Below are 22295 nucleotides of genomic sequence, written 5' to 3'. Positions count from 1 at the left end.
TGTGGCACCTCACTAGGGGCAAAACAGCGAAATTCTGAGTTTTGAGAATTGGTGTCTGATAAGAATCTTTGATATGCGGTGGTTTAATTTGTAAGAAATGAAGTAATAAGAGGTGATACGGTTGGCTCGGCCATGTACTGCAGATGCCTCGTGAGAGCCTTAACCACGCTTGCCTACTTTACAAATCATTAGGTTCTCAACGTCCTGGATGTCCATTGCTGACTCTTCGTCGGCAGTTCGTGTCAGAACTACGCGACGCAAACCTGACTTGGGAGCTGGCAGTCGACAGAGATGCCTGGAGGATCTCCGGGGACACCATAAGCTCTAACAAGGGAGCGAGCATGTAATAATGAAGATGATATTTCACATATATTTTATTTGTTCTTTTACTGTGTGTTAACGCCTTCGATAACCTTGGGACGTAAAGCGAGGCTGTCTTTTCCTGGAAGGCGTTCGGAGAAAATTGGGTAAGTTAGATTTTGCGATAAACGTTGCGTTAAAAGTGTCGATCCTGGAATTAAATGAAAAGGACAAGGACTTACGTTTTCCTTCCTTTGACAATGGTTCCAGAATCACATTCGGTCGTTTTTATAGCACTTTACGTTATTTGATTTTGTATTTGTTGATCTGCGCACGACACGTGATCTTCAATTGATTTTTGAAGGGCTCGTTTTTCGTGTCGTGATCGTTACAATACGTTATGAGTAACTGCTTCTTTCTCGACTTGTCCCTAAGGAAAGAAGTGAAAGGAGGACCAGTGGTGGCTGAAGGGGTTGAAAAAAGGTGGGTCATTTTTTTTACTAAGTAAGTACATACGACGGTTGTGTAAAAAATTAGGTTCTCAATTTTTTTTTCAAGTTTAAGGCATTTTTTATTAGAACTGAAAAATACATCATTGGAATGCTTCATTTCTTAACTATTTTTCAACATAATCACCAGATTTTTCAACGCATTTTTATTGACGACTAATCCACTTTTGGAATCCAGCTTCAAATAAGTCCACCGCCAGTCCGTGGAGGAATTTAAATAAAGCTTTCTTATCATATATTTTTCAGTTTAAATAAAAAATGCCTTAAACCTGAAAAAAATTGAGAACCTCATTTTTTACGCAACCCTCGTATATACGAGTATTTCACAATAGTTTTCACACTGAAAATACATTAATATGTAAGCAGTTGCCTTCTTATATTTATAAATTAGATATCTCCTATGTGATGCACAAATGCATAAACTATCACTTAACGATTTTTAAAAAAAAGATCTAAATATTAGCTTCATAACTTAAAAGAAAATTTAAAAGTAAAACCGTATTTTTTGCGCTCGCAAATCGTCTCGTTGATAAAATACTAATAAATATTTTTTCAATTTTGTAATATCTAAATCTTCGTTCTTATTCTCAAGGCACTCTCTTACTACCCATCAAAATTTCTTATTCTTCTCTAACTCATATAGTGCCCATGCGGCTTGACTGTGGAATCATCTCCCATCCACTATCAAAGATGTTACTACATTATCTCTGTTTAAATCACGTCTGAAGAAACATCTTCTTTCTTTTCCTTAATCTCTCATTCTTTCCTGTTTCCTCTTTTTTTCTTTTTCGGATAATTTATACACACATACATTTATTTATATTTTGACATTTCTTTAGCTTTTTTACTTTTATTGTCTATTGAACATGTTTAGTAATTTGAATAATAAAATTAAAACTTTTATTTTATTGATTGGTTGGAAGAAATTGCCATTTGACAATAAGCCCGCCAATGTACAATCATTATTTTGTACAAAAAGTTAAACAAATAAATTAATTAATAACTATTTAATTATATTGGATACTTAAATCTATTTTTCCATCTTTGCTGATGGAAAAGGGATTTATTACACGAGAGTGAAAATGATAAATTTTACTTATGCATATTTTTTTTATACTTAACATAGCGAGTGGAATGACGACAAATATTCGATAGGTATGAGAAATATACCATCATCATCATTATCATTTCAGTCCGCTCCCTAGATGAAGCATATGGTGTCCACAAAGATCCTCCAAGCATCTCTGTCGGCTGCTAGCTCCTGTCCATCCTCCTAAGTCAGGTTCGCGTCTGACACAAACTACCGACAAACTGTCAGCATGAACGTCTGGGACGTCGAGGGCCTTGTAAAGTAGGCAAGCGTGGTTAAGGCTCTCAGGAGGCATCCACAGAATTTGGCCTAGCTAACCGCATCGCCTCCGATGGATGACAGTTGTCACCGGAGTTTGCTGCGTCCGTTCTCATATTACTTGATTCCTTACAAAGTCAAACCACCCGCATACCCAAGTTTCTTCTGAGACACCTATTCTTAAAACTCAGAATTTTGCTGTTTTAGGCCGTAGTGAGTAGCCACGATTCGCATCCTGAGAGAAGAATAGGTGTTATGCAGGCGTTATATAGGCAGCATGGTATGGTTTTCATTGAGTATATATCCGATCTCCAGACAGCCTTCATACTGTTGAATGTAGCGCCTGCTATTCCTAACCGCACTCCCAGTTCTTTTTGAATGCTGCCATGTTCCGTAACATAAACTCCTAGGTATTTGAAACTCTTGACTCTTTCGATGACTTGGTTTGACAGAGTCAGGAGGTTTATAAACGCATATTAATTATTAAAAATATATTAGCTTTTAAAATTTTAAATTAAGAATTCGGCCCTTTATTTAGAGTAAAATGTAAAATGCATAGAAATGCATTAATCAATGTATCTGTTTCAGACGAATGACAATATTGTTTATTTATTTTGTTCATTAACGTCCAAAAGGCATTTACAAAAAATAAAAATGAAATACATGCCAACATACTGAATAATAAACACAGAATATACAGAAAAAAATTGTGAAATTGGTTTAAAAGGATATAATAAAAAGTTTTGTAAAGTAAAAAAAAGACAATAATAACAAAAGTATGCAAGAAAAAACAGTGAGCATATAAACGCAAAGATATAAGCTTATGAAATAAATTATGTAAAGCAAACAATAAATAAAGTGTTACGGTAAGCAAGAAAGACATTTTTAAGTTAAATTAATAAACAAGCAAGCATATATTATCACGGAAAAATAAGAAATAAAAATATGTATATGTATATGAAATGCGTATTTGCTAATACTACAATGCAATTTGATATAATAGTAAAAAATTAAAAACAAGTATAAGGTAGTAAAAATAAATAAGTAAGAATTTTAAAAATTTATTCATTTATATCATTATTAAAGACAAAAACATCAACAAAATTTAAATAAGCGCTCATAGTACAAAGTTGTTAATTCAACACTGTTGAATTAAATACCCGATAAAAGAAAAAGTATAAAAAATGAAAAATTGTTTTCAGGTGTTGCCTAGTAGGTGAATTGGTTCAGCCGGATGAATCTCACCCGTATGATAAAGGTTTCAGCTCTTTTACTTTACAAAAGTCAACAGATGGAAGAGATAATGAAATTTTGATGTTCGGACATAGGCAGAATAGTGAATGTTACACAGTGTGTAAAGTGGCCACTTAAACCAGCGAATGACAGGTCATAAGTCATAAGCCCTGTAAATACCTAGACTACCATATTCCCTGCTCAAAAATGTTTTCCCTCTCTGTTGCAACAAATTCAAAGTTGCTAGGTCTGTACGCTGATAAGAAGCCTTCAAAGTGGAATGTCAAATAGATGAAAGTAAGCATTTTCAACAATTTCAAAAAAGCTTCAAAAGTTGCTCGCAATATTTTCGTAGTGTGAGGTAAAGATGCTATGAATAATTGACTAATTTGTTTTAAAATAATAAATGATGTTTATGTATTAATTATTGATTAATTTGTTGTAATTTTTCCCCATGTTTTCTTCACCCGGAAAAAAGCTTAAAGACACAACTTATGTTAACACCCATACTTAAGGTAGAAGTTTTATAATGTAAGGCGTTCTTTTTTAATACCAGCTCCGATCATTTTCCTTCATTATTTTATAAAGTTTTGTTTATTTAGGTACTTCTTAAGATGTTTTGAACCAACTTAATCTTGTTGAATCGTAGCGGGGGACACGAATCCCTCAGAAATCACATTTAATTCAACAACTTGAGTATTAGTACAGCTTATAATTTTATATTTTCAGTTATCATTGGAAAAACATTTTCTATTTTTTTAGTCTTTTTAATTTTTTAATAACTTAATTATAGATAAAATAGATAAATTAGGCAGCCGAATTTCATCCGGCACCCGGTCAACTCCCGGAAATAAAAAAAAAATAAACAATACTGGTTGCGCCACATTTACTGTATGTGTGTTACACGTTGAATTTATTTGCTGCCTACTACTGGGAGTCATCCTTAATTCTGACCTTTTACTTGACGCTCAAATTAGTACGAAAATAAGTTCATGCTTTTACCAGTTGAGACAGATTAAATGCATACGCAAAAATTTGCCAGTTGATGCCGCCCGTCAATTAATAAATGAGTTTGTAGTGTCTAAAGTCGATTATTGTAACGGTATCTGCGCAGGTCTACCAATAAATAAAATGACTCGCTTGCAGTCTGTATTGAATGCCGCAGCGAGACTTATTTTTGGAATCTCTATGTTCAGTCAAATTACTACACTACTTCGGGAATTACACTGGCTACGTTTACCACAGAGGGTGGAATACAAACTCTGTTGGCCTATGTATAAGTCACTGCACAACTCTGCTCCAGAATATCTAAGGGAACTCTGCATTCCAGATGAACTAGCTGACAGACGTCTTACGATTAGGTCAGCTATGTCAACGTCGAAAGAAAAAGTTATTATACCTCTGCGCAAACAGCGCACTAAATTTGGCGGACGCGCATTTGCGGTCGCAGGCCCTACGACATGGAATGCTCTCCCAGCAGAGGTCCGAAACTGTGAGAGTGAAGGGATGTTTCGGAAGAAACTTAAAACCCACTTGTTCTGTAAATCATTTGAATAAATTCTTGGCATGTGGTGACAAAGTACATTATTTTTCTGAAATTAAAAAGTTAAAATTAAATTTATATCTTTGTATAGTCACTTTATATATAATATATTACGAAAATGGCGCTATATAAGTTATCCATTATTGTTATTATTATTACTGGGCCCTGGTTAAGGTGTTGCGATTCTTACTGTGGGTGGATAGCAAATTTTTGTCTCCAGCCCAACATAATACTTTTTTCAAATGCATGTAACAAAAATAAGAACCGAACTGTCGTTGTGCATGTGCATTTTATATTCTCACCGCGATATATCAAACTCTTATTTGGTAAAAATTACAAAGTGTTTTATTTTAAATAAATTAAAAATGTTTTTCCTCAAAGAAAATGCTGAAACAACAAATAATATGATTTAAATTGATTCAATTGTCTTTAATCCAACCCTGTAGTGGCTGATTGCCGTGATCTGGATGTGATAGCTCACTTGATAGGAAGCAATTAAGCCACGGAGTTAAAGTTACGGTGTTTACTACGCTTTACTATGTACTAAAGAATTAATCTAATTCTCTTTACACTCCACCGTCGTAGAGAAATGTTGCTTTCCTTGTGTTTTGTTTGTGATTATTCGAATTAGGTTTACAGCCCCTATATGCCGTTTCATTTATTATTAAATCTCGATAATTTGGAAAATAGAACATGCACATAATTACTTAAGATTCTCTAAAAACGTTCAATTACAGGTTACCAACGAAGATACTTTAAATTTTCATACAAATGTATCCGTACACATTTTTGTACATGCATATCAATAATGTACTTTATACCGATGAAGAAAGCGTTTGAAATCGCGGCGAAGCAGTAGCGACCGGTGATTTTTTTATAGGTAATATACAAAAAGTGGTCATCAATTTGAACTTACATTTTATTAGATATTTTTATGTTTTTTTTTCATGTATTTTTGTATTATTCTCACTTTTATTTTGCATATTATTTATTACTTCTATTTCTAACTATATTATAAAATGTGTTTCTAGAAACCATTTCTTAATTATCATTTCAATTATGTTTTTATATGCATATATTATTTTTCGATTGATTTCTATGATACTATTATTTTGTATATTTGATTATGTATGAATCTAAATGTGTATAATTTATATTTTTATATTAATATCTGATTATCTTTTTTACATTTTATTCTTTGGAATTTTATTATTTATTATTTAAACCTTGTTATTCTGGATTGTTATTCTATGGCATCACATCACATGTCATTATAATTTCTTCTGATTAATTTTACTATGTACTTTTTATTGTTAATTATTATGGCTTGACACGGGCACAGCCTAAAAAGCCTTAATAAGTTCATTAATATTTAAACAAGTGTAACTTTAAATGAATGTCATATGAGTATAGAATAAATCGAAATGTTTTACTGAAGGTATCTGAAATCAAGGATCTAGGTATTGTAGTTGATAAAAAAATGACATTTATACCTCATATTAATTAAATTACTAATATAGCAATGAAACCTTTAGGTTATATTTTAAGAACAGGCAAAAAATTCACATCAATTTTATCTTTCGGAACTTTGTATGTATTACTTGTTAGGAACGTACTTGAATACAATTCAAGTATCTGGAGCCCATTTTACGGAGTTCATTCGTTAAAACTTGAGAGAGTGCAGAGAAAATTTTTACGTTTTATCAATTACAAGCTATCTATGCCTATTGAATCTTTAAATTAAGACTTCTTTAATGAATACACTTGATTTGGAAAGTTTATCCAGAAGAAGGAAACGGAGTGACTTAATGATTCTCTTTAAAATAATAAATGGCATGCTCTCCTGACTTGCTAAACATGATTCAATTGCGAATACCTGTTAGGACTACTAGATATAATGTCCCATTTCATATAGATATTGCTGCCACTAATAATGCTATTAATTCACCTATTTCAAGATCGCACAGTTTAAAGAACCAGATCAGTTGTATTGACATTTTTCACATTAGCAAAATGAAGTTTAAACTTGCTATTAAAGAAATAGTTTAGGATTCTGACTGCTGTTTAAGTATTGATGTTCTTTGTTAAAAAAGAAGAAGAAATGTATAAATAAATACACGTCAAATATATTTATAAGCGTATGACTAGATATTTGTTTTTTTAATAGTTTTATAATTTAAATTAATTTTTTAAAATTTTAATATTTAATTTTTCAAAAAGGTTTATTATTTTGTTTATTTGGATATTTTATTTTTTAAACGGTTGAGAACCCCTAAGCTCTTATCAGGAGACAGTTAGTATTATACCTAGGGCATTCAATATATATTTTGCAACAATACCAACAAATCAATGATTTATGATTTTTGCTATTTCGAATATACCGCGTTATCTTTATTTTTATTGTTTTATTTTTTAAATTATTTTTCTACCTTAGTATGTTAAGTATTAAAATCCCAAAGTTTTTTATGGAACATTGTATAAAACAACTGTGTTATATGTATAGATGTATCCTTGTCCTAATCCCGCCCAATTTACAATAACTTACTGTTCTCAAAAAATAAAAAAATTCTTTGATTATTAAAAAATATTTACGAGTACATGAAAACAACATTTTTATATGTATAAACTTATATGTATTTATTTAATATGTAATATATTTTCTTTACTAACTTTGTATACTTTATGGAAATCTGTTATTAGTTCTGAGTTTATACACTATATCTGTTTGTGTACTATAAATATGTATGTATAACTGTTGATTTCCCAAACAAAATAAAATAAAATAAAATATAATAAAATAGAATAAAATATAATAAAATAGAATAAAATAGAATAAAATAGAATAAAATAGAATAAAATAGAATAAAATAGAATAAAATAGAATAAAATAGAATAAAATAGAATAAAATAGAATAAAATAGAATAAAATAGAATAAAATAGAATAAAATAGAATAAAATAGAATAAAATAGAATAAAATAGAATAAAATAGAATAAAATAGAATAAAATAGAATAAAATAAAATAAAATAGAAAATAAAGCGGTTAAAAAAAATTAACAAATATTTTATTTATTTTTCTTTTTACATGGCTACCATAAAACATTATTATATAAGGTTAAATACAATGGTAAGCTGTGTAGAATCGCTTATTTAGACGATTCACCTTGTTATGTGATTCATTTTGTTTTGTGATTTATTACCTGTCTAAATAACTACATAGACGGTTTTAAAGTCTAAAATGTTTCATTGTGGTTTTGGATATTAGAGAAAAGTTCCAAATTTGTGGTTTTCGGTTCCAATTAGTTTATTTACAAAGCATTAGACCCTAACAAAATAAAACACAGTGAAATACTAACAGAGGATTGGAACAAGAGAACAAATCTAGAAATAGAAGCGTAAAAATAATGGATATTTTTTAAGCATTAAAACTAAAAAACTAATTTACTTATGGGTCATTATTTTAAAGATTAAAACGTTAATTTTGTTAGAATCTTTATCAATAACTTAATATTTTATTTATAAATTGTTTTTTTTTTTGCATGAAGATATAAAAACTCTGGAGGTGATTTTTAATAAATAAACAATTATTTGATTTATTTTCGGATAAACACATTTACTAAAAAACATGACCATAGAGTCAATTTTTTAAAAAATTGAATGAAAGATAAATACCTGAGTTTTTGTTATTTACTCAAATATTTCATTTTTCAGATCATTTCCTAAAAGTCGCGAATAACTTGTTCTGGAAAAATGAAAATCGAGTGTGGTAGAGTGGGATTTGAACCTCGGACCTTTGCCTCGTGAGTCCATAATACTACCATGGAACCACAACCCGGTTCATAATCGCTATTATAATGGGAAGCTGCGCATAATAGCTTATTTTGACGATTCGCCCCTGCCACGTGTTAAGAGTATGGGGTTTAAGTTTCAATTCGTATACTGACAGGGTCATGAATTTGCAAATTAGAAAATTAAAATGCATGAATGCATTATTTTATTTTATTTTATATGGGATTTTTACAGCTATTACATAAACAAAATAAGTAGAAAAATATTAACAAAACTAGAGCCAATTAAAAAAATCTACTGTAAATCTAATGACACATAATATATAAGAAAAGAGTTTACGTAATTGTATGTGTGTGACGTTTGTATTCATGTGTATGTGAATGTGTGTATGCGGGAATGAATGAGGGAGAGGGAGCGTGTGTGTGGGTGCGTAAGTATAAAAAAATAATTGTGTAAAACTTGTTATTATATTAAAAATGGTACAAGAAAGAGCTTGGTAAAAGTTTAAAACCTTTTTGATAAAATTTAAATCAAGAAATGTTATTCATTGTATTTTTTAAAAGTATGTTAATTTGAAAACCGTATTCTGAAAAAAAACATTTTATTTAAAAATTTAACATATACACACTGAATGAATAATGTTCGACGAGTCCCATACAATGAATTAGGTAACCACAAAATGCAGTAAATACGATATAATTTCAACAATAAAACATGGTTTGACAATATGCGAACGTTGATTCAAAACTAACATACAAATACATTTTATATGCACCGACATAATATATAAATAAGAATAACATATAAGTTTGAAAGAAATGATTCGATTTATAAAAATCAGGTGTCACAAACAGTTGGCCCGCAGTACGGAGATACATAATTATATTAAAAGATCTTCTCATTACAAAACTTATAATTATTCAGGGATAGAGAACAACGGAGAATAGGATGCGGACAAAGACAATTTATTACCTATGGCAGTTTTGAAAAATTTAATATTTTTGGTAAATATACGAGTATCTATGTCGTTAAATTTCCTGTTATACGTATCCATAAAACGGTTAATTGTAGCGTTTTTTGACAAATTTGTTATGCATTTAGGTATGTGGAAAAGTTTATGCTAATGCCGTTTGTTAGTTCATTTATATTGTGAATATTTTGTTTTATTTCATTATATTTTATAATCTTGCGCTTAAAGATATATTTATTTCACATTTTTCAAATTATTTTAAGCTACACAGTATGTTAAGTGGTAACTTAAACCAGCAAATGAGAGGCAACAAACCCTATAAATGTCTAGAATTCCATATTCTACTTCTGATTATATTGACTATTTTTTTCGTAAATGTTTGCATCGGCATAAACGTACTGAATAAACTTTAAAAAAATAATAATAAATTAAAATCAAATTCCTTCCAAACACGTTCCCTATTCCCATTGCAATATATAAATTAAATTCAATTACCTTTTTATCTAATATAATACTAAATATTCCTTATAGTGGTTTGAATTTATCACTAGATTATTAACAAATTAGACAATTGTTTCACTTTTCTTTCTTGCTAATTTCACTTCATTACACAAAACTTATTCTTAAAGAGAATTTTGTTATGAATAGCAATCGTTCGCAGTTTTGAAGTACGTAATTGTTTGTCTATTAACAAGTTTCAAATTCATTGTGCTAAGTTGAGATTTCAAAATGCCTGTACAAAACTAAAAAAGGAATCAACATAAAATATAATTATCACAACAATGTTTGAGTATGTCCAAATGCTTGCAGACTGGCTGGATTTTCTCCCTAGGGAGTTGTTCATATTTAAATTTATTGCAACAGAGAGGGAAAACATTATTGAGAAGGGAATATGGAATTCTAGGCATTTACAGGGCTAATGACCAGTCATTGGCTGGTTAAAGTGGTAAATTCAAATATAAACAACTACCTAGGGAAGAAATCCAGTTAGTCTGCAAGCATTTGGACATACTCAAACATTGTTGAATTAACTACTTGGTAAAAGAAGAAGTATAAAAAATGGAAAATTGTTTTCAGGCGTTGCCTAGTAGGTGATTTGGTTCAGCCGGATGATTCTCACCCACATAATAAAGGTTTCAGCTCCTTTACTTCACAAAAGTCAACAGATGGAAAAGATGAGGAAATGTGGATGTTCAAACACGGGCAGAATGGTGAATGTTACACAGTGTTTAGTGGCCACTTAAACCAGCCAATGCAGGTCATAAGCCCAGTTAATGCCTAGACTTCCGTATTCCCTTCTCAATAATGTTTTCCCTCTCTGTTCCAATAAATTTAAATATAATTATCACGATTGAGATTATGGAGAATATTTTTGAATTGTAAATATGAAAGTCTAGGGCAATGACAGGTCTTTCAGAGGTTATGACCTGTCATAGGCTGTTTCCAGTAATTATAACACTTCAATTAATCTTTGTGTTGATTGATTTAAGAGTTGAAATAATACGGGAGGGAGCACTTCAGAAATGATCCTGTGAAGTGCACCCTCTTGATCTATTAACAAGCTAAACTAATATACTCAATCACCGTCAAAAATTAGATTGATGGTGACAGACAAATTCACTATTTATTGTACTGAGGTGTGCTGATGATGAAAGGGGTAGTAAATCTAAAATTATTTAATGTCGTGGATCTTATTTGGATTGTAGTTTTTAATTGTAATATTCTGTCGTATGTAATTATTATTAATTTTATGCTACTTCTTATTTTTTGTTAATAATTATTTATTTACACAGGCAAAGTAGAGAAGTGAAATTTCAATAAATAAATAAAACCTTATACAGTGTAAGACTTTCTATTTACGCACAAGAACTAGTCTTTTTCTTTGGAGAGTTACAGTTTTTTTTATATTTTTTTATTTATTTACAATTTTAAAAAACCCGTTAGGGTTACATTAGAAATTTAATATTGTCTAGTCATTTTATGTCTCGTCTAGTCTAGTTAGTTCAGTCATCATGTGCTTTTTCAGATTGATTTTAAATTTGTCTCCATTAAAAGTTTTCAAGTAGTAAGGTAGGTCGTTGTAGTGTTTAAGTCCATTTTGTAGTATTTTTGACTGTCCTGTGTTTGTCTTTGCTTTTTCAATATGATAGTGTTTTTATTGTCTGGTGTTATATTTGTGTATGCCAGCATTTTTTACTAATATTACGTCGTCGTCTTGTATGTTTCCCAGTGTTATTTTGTGCACAATTTTTAAGGTCTCAATTTTAGTCATGTAGTTTATGTCAAACTGGTGTGTTTTTTTGTACAGTTCAGTCGTAGAGGTCAGGTAGGGTAGGTTGTATGTTAGTTTAAGAATTTTATTTTGTTGTCTTTGTATTCTTGTTATGTCTGTCTTGTTACCAGTTCCCCAGAAGGCGATCATGTAACTCAATTTACTTTTGACATAGGCTTCGTACATCATAATTTTTTCCTTTCTTGATATAAAATCTTTAATTTTGTAGAAGAAGCTATGTAGTGATGCCATTACTTTAGTGAGTCCGTCTATGTGTTTTGTCCATTTTAATTGTCTGTCCATTGTGAGTCCTAGGTAAGTCACATGTTCTAGTTCTTTAAGAGTTTCGTTGTTTATTTTTATGTTCATGTTATGGTTCATGTTATGTTCTGTTCTTTAAGGCTGTAGTCGGGTAAAACGCACAAAATTATGAAATCATACGATTTTGCCATTTTAAAACGATCATTTATTTTAAATCGCGACTTAAATTGAACAACATGAAGGTGTTTTACATTAAAAAAGTTTTGAAAAATAATATTCTTCTAGAAAATAATGAAATGTCTTTTCAATATAGCCCACTTTTTTATTTTCACCCAGTCTCTCTTTTTCCTCACCCCCTCTCCCACAATATTATTTAGGGCTATGTATAGCGTGTGAGCTCGCCAATATATGACAGTAAAAATTTTATTGTCTTTGAATTTCCTAGAGTTTTAACCATCGAAAAAAAAGAAGATTGCAAATAAAATCAACAGACAATGGAAATTTGATGTGTATTATTTTAATAGATTGTTTATAACAGAAAAATACATAGAGAAATATGCATTTTTATTTTTTGTAATAAAAACAGTCTAGTAAATTCGAATAAATAAAAATACGCTTTATATTAACAATATTAATTAAAATGCAAAAATAACATTGAATACTTGAAAAATAAATATTACTGAGTGTTACAAACATAATTTAAAAAACGGATAGCGATTAAAAGTAAAAACTATCTTTAGTTTAATTCTTATAGCGATAAATACATAAACATTATAAAACAGGAGTTATACAAATACAAAAATAATATTGTAACTAGGTGGCTACCTACACGGTTAAATTTCGAAACACCACGCAATTTCTTATCTCGGCTACGCTATGTAAAATGAAAAAAAATATTTAAATTAATAATTTCATCACATCATTTTTTCGCCCCTGGGTAGCGCCTGCTAACGTCAATCAACAAAAACATCCTCGTTTTAATTACAATATTTCGGCTACGCCATGAATCTCTTTTTTTAAATAATTTCTCACGTCACAAAGTCGCCCCTGGGTAGCGCCTGCTAACGTCAATCAACAAAAACATCCTCGTTTTAATTACAATATTTTGGCTACGCCATGAATCTCTTTTTTTAAATAATTTCTCACGTCACAAAGTCGCCCCTGGGTAGCGCCTGCTAACGTCAATCAACAAAAACATCCTCGTTTTTATAACAGTATTTCGGCTACGCCATGAATTTCTTATAAAAAATGTCAAAACGTCACAAAGCCACTCTCTGAGTGTCGCTACTGACATCATTTACAAAAACATAATTATTTGTGCTTTTTTCAGGTACGCAAAAATTTTTTTAAATACACCTACCTAACCGATAAAATACTATTAGTAATTAAACCAAGGTGTGCTTTAAAGTTCCGTATGGCCAAATAATATTATTTATTATTAGAATATTATTGACATGTAGTTCAAGCATTGCTGCATTACGTTGCTTTACTTCTGAGAGCTCAACTGCTATGTTTTTCTATGGTTATGTTAATGTCATCTGTCATGTATTGGCGAGCTCACAGGCTATACTTACGCCATTATTTACCTGATTTTATTGCATATTCGGATAAGGTGGTTTTGCGTCCCCATAAACTCATTAAGCATGTAATTGATGTATTTTTTCGTAAATACTATGTATACTACAGTGATTGTAAAATAAAAAGTGTATTTTCGTATTTGCACGTTGTTGTAGTGAGTGTCCTGACTAAAAGACGGGTACGTCTCGAAACCAGTAGACATAAAACGTTGGTAAGTGGTTATATACTAATATTTGATAAGAATAATAAAATGTTTAACCACGGTGTTAATGATTTGAACATAAATAATAAGATAGATATTGTTTTTGTTTTTAATTTAAATTAAAATATTCCAAATGAAATTATGTTTTAATGTTAAATTGCAGAACTGTGTATTTACTTAAATATTTGGTCATATTTGATTATGGATTTAAATTAAACACATGAATTCTTTTTTAATATTGCGATGACTTTTGAAACGCAAGAAATGAAAAAAAAACTAGAAACAATTACTATGAACAAAGGAAAATAATATATAAATCGGGGTATATAAATTTTATTCGTTCTTTCAAATCAACTCAGTCTGCATTCGAAGAGATAATTCTCAAGGCAGGGGTGGTGAGATGAAATATGTGGGAGAAATAGAGGGTTGTAAGGAAAATAAGTAAATAAATAATTGGTAGAAAAGAATGCCATGTGTCTAGAGATAAATGTAACATTCAGGTCAGTTTGCCAGGGAGCTGTTTTTGGCGAAAATATGCTTTTTTGCACAATGTGTTTTTTTAGGTTAATATATCGTATGACGTATCGTTTTTTATTACAGCCTCCATTATCAGGGTTGATATTATTTGTGTAGATGTACTAATATTATGAATAAATTAAAACACGATGAGAATCAGTGTTAAAATGTTTTTTAAATAATTCCAAACGTTAAATGATAACACCTTGAAATATATATCCAATATCAGTGACAAACGGTGATTTTATTTACAGGTAAGCTATAAAAAATATAATTCATTTGTACCTACATAGTAGGTTCATAATAAAATGTAATTGATATATACTATAAATTGCTATTTTTCTGTGGTTCTGTGTGATACAACAACTCTCATCTATGAAATCAACTCAAACGACGCACAGTGTTTCGTTTCATACAAGCTAGAAACTAAAAATTCTGAATGTACTTTTAACTCACGTATGCGATTCATTTAATCCTAAAAAGAGGTTTTTTTATTAAATATGTAATAATAATTCGTTTTATAAAAAATATGTCACATTTTGTTATTTAATAAACGAAATAAATTTTCTGGAAATTGATATCTGCATCCAATAATGTATTTAAGGGTCATAAATAATTGAAATTATTACTTTAATTCTATTGACTGATAAATCGGTCAACCTATAAAATAAATCATTGAAAATTAAATTAGATACTTAGGCATAAAATAAAGATTTCACCCGAGAGAACTAATCTGCCTTCACTTGTTTTGTCAGAATAACCATTTTACAGCTGATTTTATTATGTTAAACATGAAAACTCAAAGGGTTTAAATAAACTTAAAAGTTTGACATTGTAAGGAACACAGAAGTGAGGCAACGGACACAGTAACCCTTGGTATCTACTGTCATCCAAGGCGTTTTGGCTGGCAAGGCCATGTACTACGTATGCCTTCCGAGAGACTTAACCATGCTTGCCTATGTTACAAGGTATCAGGTTCTCGGCGTCCTGGGCTGGTATTCCAAACGAAATTATAGCGCGCTATAATGCATATTTAGTACGTATAAACGCGCTATACCGCGCTATAATTTTGTTTGGAATACCAGCCCTGGTCGTCCACTGTTGACAATTTGTGGGCAGTTTGCGTCAGAGTTGCGGTACGTGGACTTAACTTGGGAGGATGTACGGGAGGTCGATCGCTTGGCCGGAGGCAGATTATGGAATCCATATGCTCCACATAGGGAGCGGATATGGTATGATGATGATAAAACTTAAAGGTCTTTAAATAAAACATTTGTTATAAGTGATTTTCAAATAGATTTATTTTGAGAAATATAAAAAGAGCATGTAATGTAGATGAGCCAAAGGAATAAAATTCTTGTCAAGAAGCTCTATTGATACTAATAGAGTTCATTTCACTGGGTTTGGCGCCACAAATATAACAGGACATGGTTGACTTATTTTTAGCCAAAACGTTGCAAATTTTACCATCTACCATTGTTAAAAGCATTTTAAATTTTATGGACAATACTACACCTCCAATATTAACATTAAAATTTTCAAGTTTTTCAATTGCATCTTGAAGTTTTTTGATTTCAGACTTAGTAAAAATATCAGTTTCTTTGGCGAAAATAAATTTAATAGGACGACAATAAGAGGTTGAGGAAGGGCTTAAATTTTGCCAAATTACTATATTAGGGTCATCATTAAGCCTTAGTTGTATTGGAACGAATGACATAATAAATAAAAATTAATCTATTGCATGCTCTGTGTGAAATTTCTGTTTATAATTACTATGTCCCGAGCTTCCATCTCCACCGCACTTGCATATAAGAGTCAGTACAGAACCTGAAGGAACTCTTTCTTTTAAGACTTCTGATTCTACATTTAGCAATCGTTCCACCGTATGATTTAAAATCGCTTGTAGCTGGATTTCTGCACTAGTTTCCGTTATTTTGACAAATTCCTCGCTCAGGCAACATGCTTCTTTTGCTTTTCTTAAACTATAAAATGCCGGATATATGTTGGGCCGGTTTTTATGGCATTTTTACGCATAACTTTGTAGGAATGCGAAGATAATTTACAGTCAACGTATGAACTTAGCGCTTCCTCAATTGTCAATGCCCGCTGTTTGTTTACTTGTTGATGTTCCCTACGTATTTTTGCTACTTCATTGGGAGTAGCTTTCAAAATTTTCTTTAGGAGATCGGCAACTGTGCGTTTTTCTGATGCTCGAATAAATACCTGCGTGGCAAACGAAAGTTCTTCAGATGTCTTCGTACTCACTAAATTACGCACTTTTGTCCTTTTGCACTGATCACTGCATACCCCAAAATCCTTTGCGGGCCTTCCAGTAGACGTAGATGGTTCATTCATGTCTACTGAAGGACTTTGTCGAAAGTTTTCACATATCAAAATATTTTCACTACCGTCGAGCCACTCAATTTTTTTTTTAACAAATCTATCTAATTTACAGCCAGATTTGGTCCATTTTCTGCTTATATTTAAACAAATAAGCTTAATTTGATTTTTTAACAGTTTTTCACCACTTGCACCAAGTTCACCGACTTCAAATTTACTAACAATATTATTTAACATTCCTTGAAGCCTTTCTTTCTTCGTCAAACTCTTCCACATCACGTACAATTCTTGCCTGGAAATCTCGTATCTGGTACCTGTAAAATAACAAAATAAGATAGATGCAACTTCGTGCGGTAAAATATCGAAACTGTAATAAATTAACAATAAATTGGTCTATTGAAAAATAAAAATAATTTTTTGCTACTTTGATATACTCTCCGAGATAAATTCTCGAGAAGTTAGAAATTGATATTTTTTTAACTACTGAAAAATACATAAGTTAAATTATTGTTTTTTTAAATACCTAAATGAAATACATTAAAATAATAGAAAAAAAACTATACAACATACCTTCCTAAATAGCTTCCATTTTTTTTAAAATCGAAATAAAAAACTTTAAACTTGATAAACAACCTTTACACGTCGGACGCCAAAATGCAAATAAATGTAATTAGGCTTTCAAAAACCAATTATCCGACTTTCATATTCTGGTATGAATCACCCCAAGCATTAATCACCCCAATTAGGCTTACAATCGTCACACTAACTATCTGGTAATGCCCCCATGACGTCATCGTTTAAGAATTCAAAAGTGACTTTTTATCTTGTAGCTTGTATGGGTCAAAACACTGTGCGACGTAACTTCGTGATATATTATATATTATATTGTGTAGCTTTATTACCCATTAATTCAACTTTATAATTTAATAAAAGTATAAAAAAATAGTACAATGAATCCAGTTAATTCAACTTAATAATTTAATAAAAGTATAAAAAAAAATGGCACAATGAATTCAGTCAGTTAGGTATTCTCATTACGATTGAAATGTCAACTGGCCGATTTGTTCTAAAAATGAATAATGCCAAAAACAGCCGTGTCAAGCCCCACATGTGTTGCGAGTCATATGTCAAAAGTATTATCTCAAAGAAAATAGTCCTTAAGAAAAAAATGTTTGAAATACTGTTTTTCAAATTGAGAATCTTCAAAAAAATTGTTTAATCTGCAAGTTTACTCTAGGGAAAAATCCCGCCACTGGGTTTAATACGTTAATATATAGTACATTTATTTGTATGAAGAAATAAGCTGGAGTAATGGGCTAGTTCCTTGGCTCATTGCTGGCGCTGGCCACGCTTTATTAATATTTTTATTTATATATGGAGAAAAATACAAATGATGGCAATGATTTATAAGAAATAGTAATTATTTATTTGTTTTTCTGTAAATAAAGTCACCGTAAAACGTTATTATGGATGGTCAAATATAATGGTAAGCTGCGCATAATTGATTCTATACACGATTCGTCTCAGATATCTATGTATTTTTTAATTTATTTGTGGTGCATATTTTTACTAACGAGCTGAACCCAGTAATGTCTTGCTAATGTTTGATTTGAGTGTATTCTTATATATGGATTCAATAAACACAATATAAAATTTATGGAATTAAGTTATGCTTCACTTTTGTGTCACCATATTAACACGATCGGGGTTCTTAAATAAAACCACCGACTTATTAATACACATAGACGCACCTTGAGTCTAAAATTATTACATTCAACTCATACCCTAACGCTTAGTCATGTCCAATGCGTATTTAGTCATTCTTTAACCGCCAGCCTGGTTTTAACTTGAACTTGACATTGAATTCGAAACCTTTCATACGTTATGAACTAACTTAATAAAGCATAAATAAATAAATAAATACAGCGCCGTTAAAGCGTGTAAAAACCTTTCGGATAAACGTAAAAAGATGGTGTAACTTTTAATTGCTAAGTAGCTGCCTAGGTACTAGTATATGATTGAATTCCAAAACTTAAAACAATTCATATTCAAATATAGAATTATTTTTGTAAATGTCAAACTCTGCTCTTTTTACCAACAGGGGTTTGCTTAATGCAGTCATACTATTTTCAACAATTTATTAAATGTCAGTTGATATTATTTTACCATTACTAAAATTCCAGTAAAAATAAATAAATTCGTAGAAGTTATAAGGGATAAAAGAAAGAATATGATTGGGATATGATTGTAAACAAATTATAGCACAATTTTTTTTTATATGCAAAAATATAACATCAACTCATTTTTTTAGTGTATGGATTCTCGTCGAGTGCAGCCCTGGTAGATCGATGAATAAAACATTTGTGCTTCTTACTTTTTTTATACTGATCAGAATGAAGATTTTAAAAGCTATAAAAATACCCAGGGCAAAGATTATAATTTTGGGAAAAACCACTTGTAAATTGGTCTTGTAGTTATTAAGTCTTTCGAGGATACACATATAAATATCACCTTTTATGTGTATAGATAAATTAAGAAACGAGGAATGTTAAGGAATTTTCATTTTTTATTTTTTTAAATTTATTTATTTATTAAAAGAAAACTACAGCCATTACAACAAAAAAATAAATATTTACAAATAAACCAAAATCATAGGCCAATTATAGTTTTCTATACATTACTAAATACAATGTCAAAAAAAGAAGAAAAAAAGCGCGCATTGAAACAGCCACTCCGTATCATTCCACACGTAAAAAATAAATAAAATATTTCAATCATAATGAAATAATAAAATAAATAAAAAAAACTTTTTTGTTTAATCGAACTTAAAAATCCTTTCGCCGGCGGATCCATACGGAGTAATACGGAGCTATTTAAGTGAAATAATATATTTTTGCCGCTTTTAAGTGATTACTTAAGGTTAAAATGTATAGATACTGCATATTTTTGTACATTATTGCTTAAAAACTACAACAACATCCCACACTTCATTAATATATTTGGCGCTATATCTACTACTTTGTATTATTAAAAATGAATATACATAACTCATTTTTTTTTAAATTGGGGATGCCATTTTCTTCACAAGGACGACAGTGCTGGACTCCAAGTTTTTAACATGTTGGACCCTGAGATAAAGACGTCTGTTAGTTGCAATGTGTACAAGAAGATAGTGAGCAGATGGAAAACATGGAGACTGAACAAATTTGTAAATTGTTTTTTTTTGTTCACATAATATTCTTCTGTTTGAAAATTTATAACGCGTTATTTTTTATGTTTTGTAATTTGAATTTCTGTTTCGATTTCTATTATTTTAATTATTATTATTACTGATTCTGCTTGTTTTCGGATCATTCAAGAAAAATACACATTTAACAAAAAAGGTTCTGACTAAACACAGGAAACTCCTAGCTAGGCAGGACCTAATACAAAGGATATCTATGCGTTACAATAAAAGAAAAAAAACATTTTTTTTTAAATGTAACGATTTCACACCCAGCCTCCGAGCGGGCTGGGTGTGAAATATAGTTCCTCTCTGCAACTTTAGTTTAAAATACACAAATATGTGTTAAATTGTTATAAACATTGAGTTAAGTCGCTGAGGTGTGGACATGCTATAAACAAAGAGTGAGATAATTAATTTAAAGTATTGTTTTATAAACGTTATTATATTCAACGCTTTGTTCTAACCTAACCTAACATAAATATATTCAAACGCCACAAACTCTCGTGATTTTATAACTGTGCTTCTGTTAAAACTGTTTAAAAAAGTGTTTATTTGTGAAGATCAAGTGCCGAAATTTAACTATTTATAATAAAACAATTTCTGTATGATATAGTACTACCTCTCTATGTTAATTTAAAAATACAAATGATACCCTTTTTCCTGTATCACGTAACATTACTCGAATATCAAAAGTAATACACAAGTTTATCTGACATCTTAATCAAAGTAAAATAATAATAATCAGAAATTTCAAGCGGGAAACATGCGTTTAGTGATAACAAACAAAAGTAAAAAAAAGCGGATATATTCCTTGGTACCTATACTCTACACTACGCAGATGCGTTTCTACTATCATCTCCCAGGGAACAGCCAAACGTGAACCAAGTGTTTTTACAGTTATTTACTAGGAAAAAGACAATAGATCCTGTTTACTGCATACAAAAATAAAATAGGGATGAGTTTGAGTTTGGGTATCGTCTATTGTCTTGTTAACTTTAATAATAAGTTAAGGAATGCTATCTTTGTTTACTTTTTTATATTTTACTTTTTGTGCTGTTACATGTTCACTTTTCATTTCATTTCATTTTCATTTTTTTTTTTTTTGTTTTTTTTTTTTGCACCACAACAGGCCAGGAGGCCCAATTACAGTGGTGAATTACATTACAGAACAACCAGGCTTGAGAAAAATCACATTTTAATTTTTGTGTTCTCACCGGGAATCGAACCCGGAACCTTCCGTGCGTGAGTTAAGCGTCTTGACCACTACACCACGGAGGCCGCCTTTTATTTATTTATTCAACAATGTTTTGAGTATGTTCAAATGCTTGCAGATTATGGCTGTTCTTTATTGAAATTTGTTACACCACGGAGGCCGCCAATTAATTAATTGCCATACTTACTAGTTCTTTGCTCAATGTATTATTATTGCGTTTCTTAAAATTATTTTTTATTATTAACTTTTTAAAATCATTCTTATGTTGTTGAAATTCCATTTGTCGATGCGTTTTGAAGCTGCAAGACTTTTTGTGATGTTAGCTATCATATTATGTAAATGTTATCAACTATCAAATATCTAAATTTAGTAAATGGGGTCTAGAATTTCAACCGTCCATGCGCTCAGTAGCTGCAAGACTTGTTGCTATCTTAATTCTAATTTTATAAGTCTGCTTTTTATTTTGTTTTTAAAATATCACTTAAACTCTAAACTTCATTGTCAAATAAAAAGTTTAAAAATAAAAAAATAAATAGGGGCTAGATTTCTTATTGTCCATGCGCTCTGTAGCTGCAAGACGTTATGTTATTTAGCTTATATATACCATAATTGTAATATATCATAATTGGAGACGAGGAACTAGAATCCTAACCGTCCATGCGCTCTGTAGCTGCAAGACGTGTTGGGATATTATTTATTGTACAGCGCCCTTGAGGTGATTTTCACAAAAATGGCGCTATATAAATTATCAAAACATTATTATTATTATTATTATTATTATGATATGTTCTAGGAATTTGTACAGTGTCGAAGTTGTTGCTATATGCAGCTTGTTAATGCGAAATCTGTGTCGTTTCAGTCTACCAATATTACATAATTTTTTTTAAGTCTCTTTTGTATCACTAAACATATTAATTAAGCAAATATAGTGGTACAAACATTATTTTGAATAACCCGCTTTGTTAAAACTACGAATATCTGCTTAAAATATTCAA

General features: G+C 30.5%; 1 long non-coding RNA gene and 1 other non-coding gene across 2 annotated transcripts; both read right to left on the bottom strand.

Moving 5' to 3' along the window:
• Positions 1-11105: 11105 nt before the first annotated feature.
• On the bottom strand, positions 11106-11238 carry LOC148275262 (small nucleolar RNA U3). Its single transcript, XR_015824079.1, has one exon. It is a non-coding gene; the product is annotated as a small nucleolar RNA U3 (small nucleolar RNA).
• Positions 11239-16081: 4843 nt separating this feature from the next.
• LOC148275261 (uncharacterized) lies at positions 16082-17513 on the bottom strand. Its single transcript, XR_015824078.1, has 2 exons — positions 17432-17513; positions 16082-17175 (listed from the first exon to the last, which is right to left on the bottom strand). It is a non-coding gene; the product is annotated as an uncharacterized LOC148275261 (long non-coding RNA).
• Positions 17514-22295: the final 4782 nt, after the last annotated feature.

The sequence above is a fragment of the Micrasema longulum genome, unplaced genomic scaffold (assembly GCF_059751315.1).
Source record: "Micrasema longulum isolate JH-2025_06_02 unplaced genomic scaffold, ASM5975131v1 h1tg001477l, whole genome shotgun sequence".
NCBI classification, from domain to species: Eukaryota; Metazoa; Arthropoda; class Insecta; order Trichoptera; family Brachycentridae; genus Micrasema; species Micrasema longulum.
This window is presented reverse-complemented; position numbering and strand designations above follow the sequence as displayed.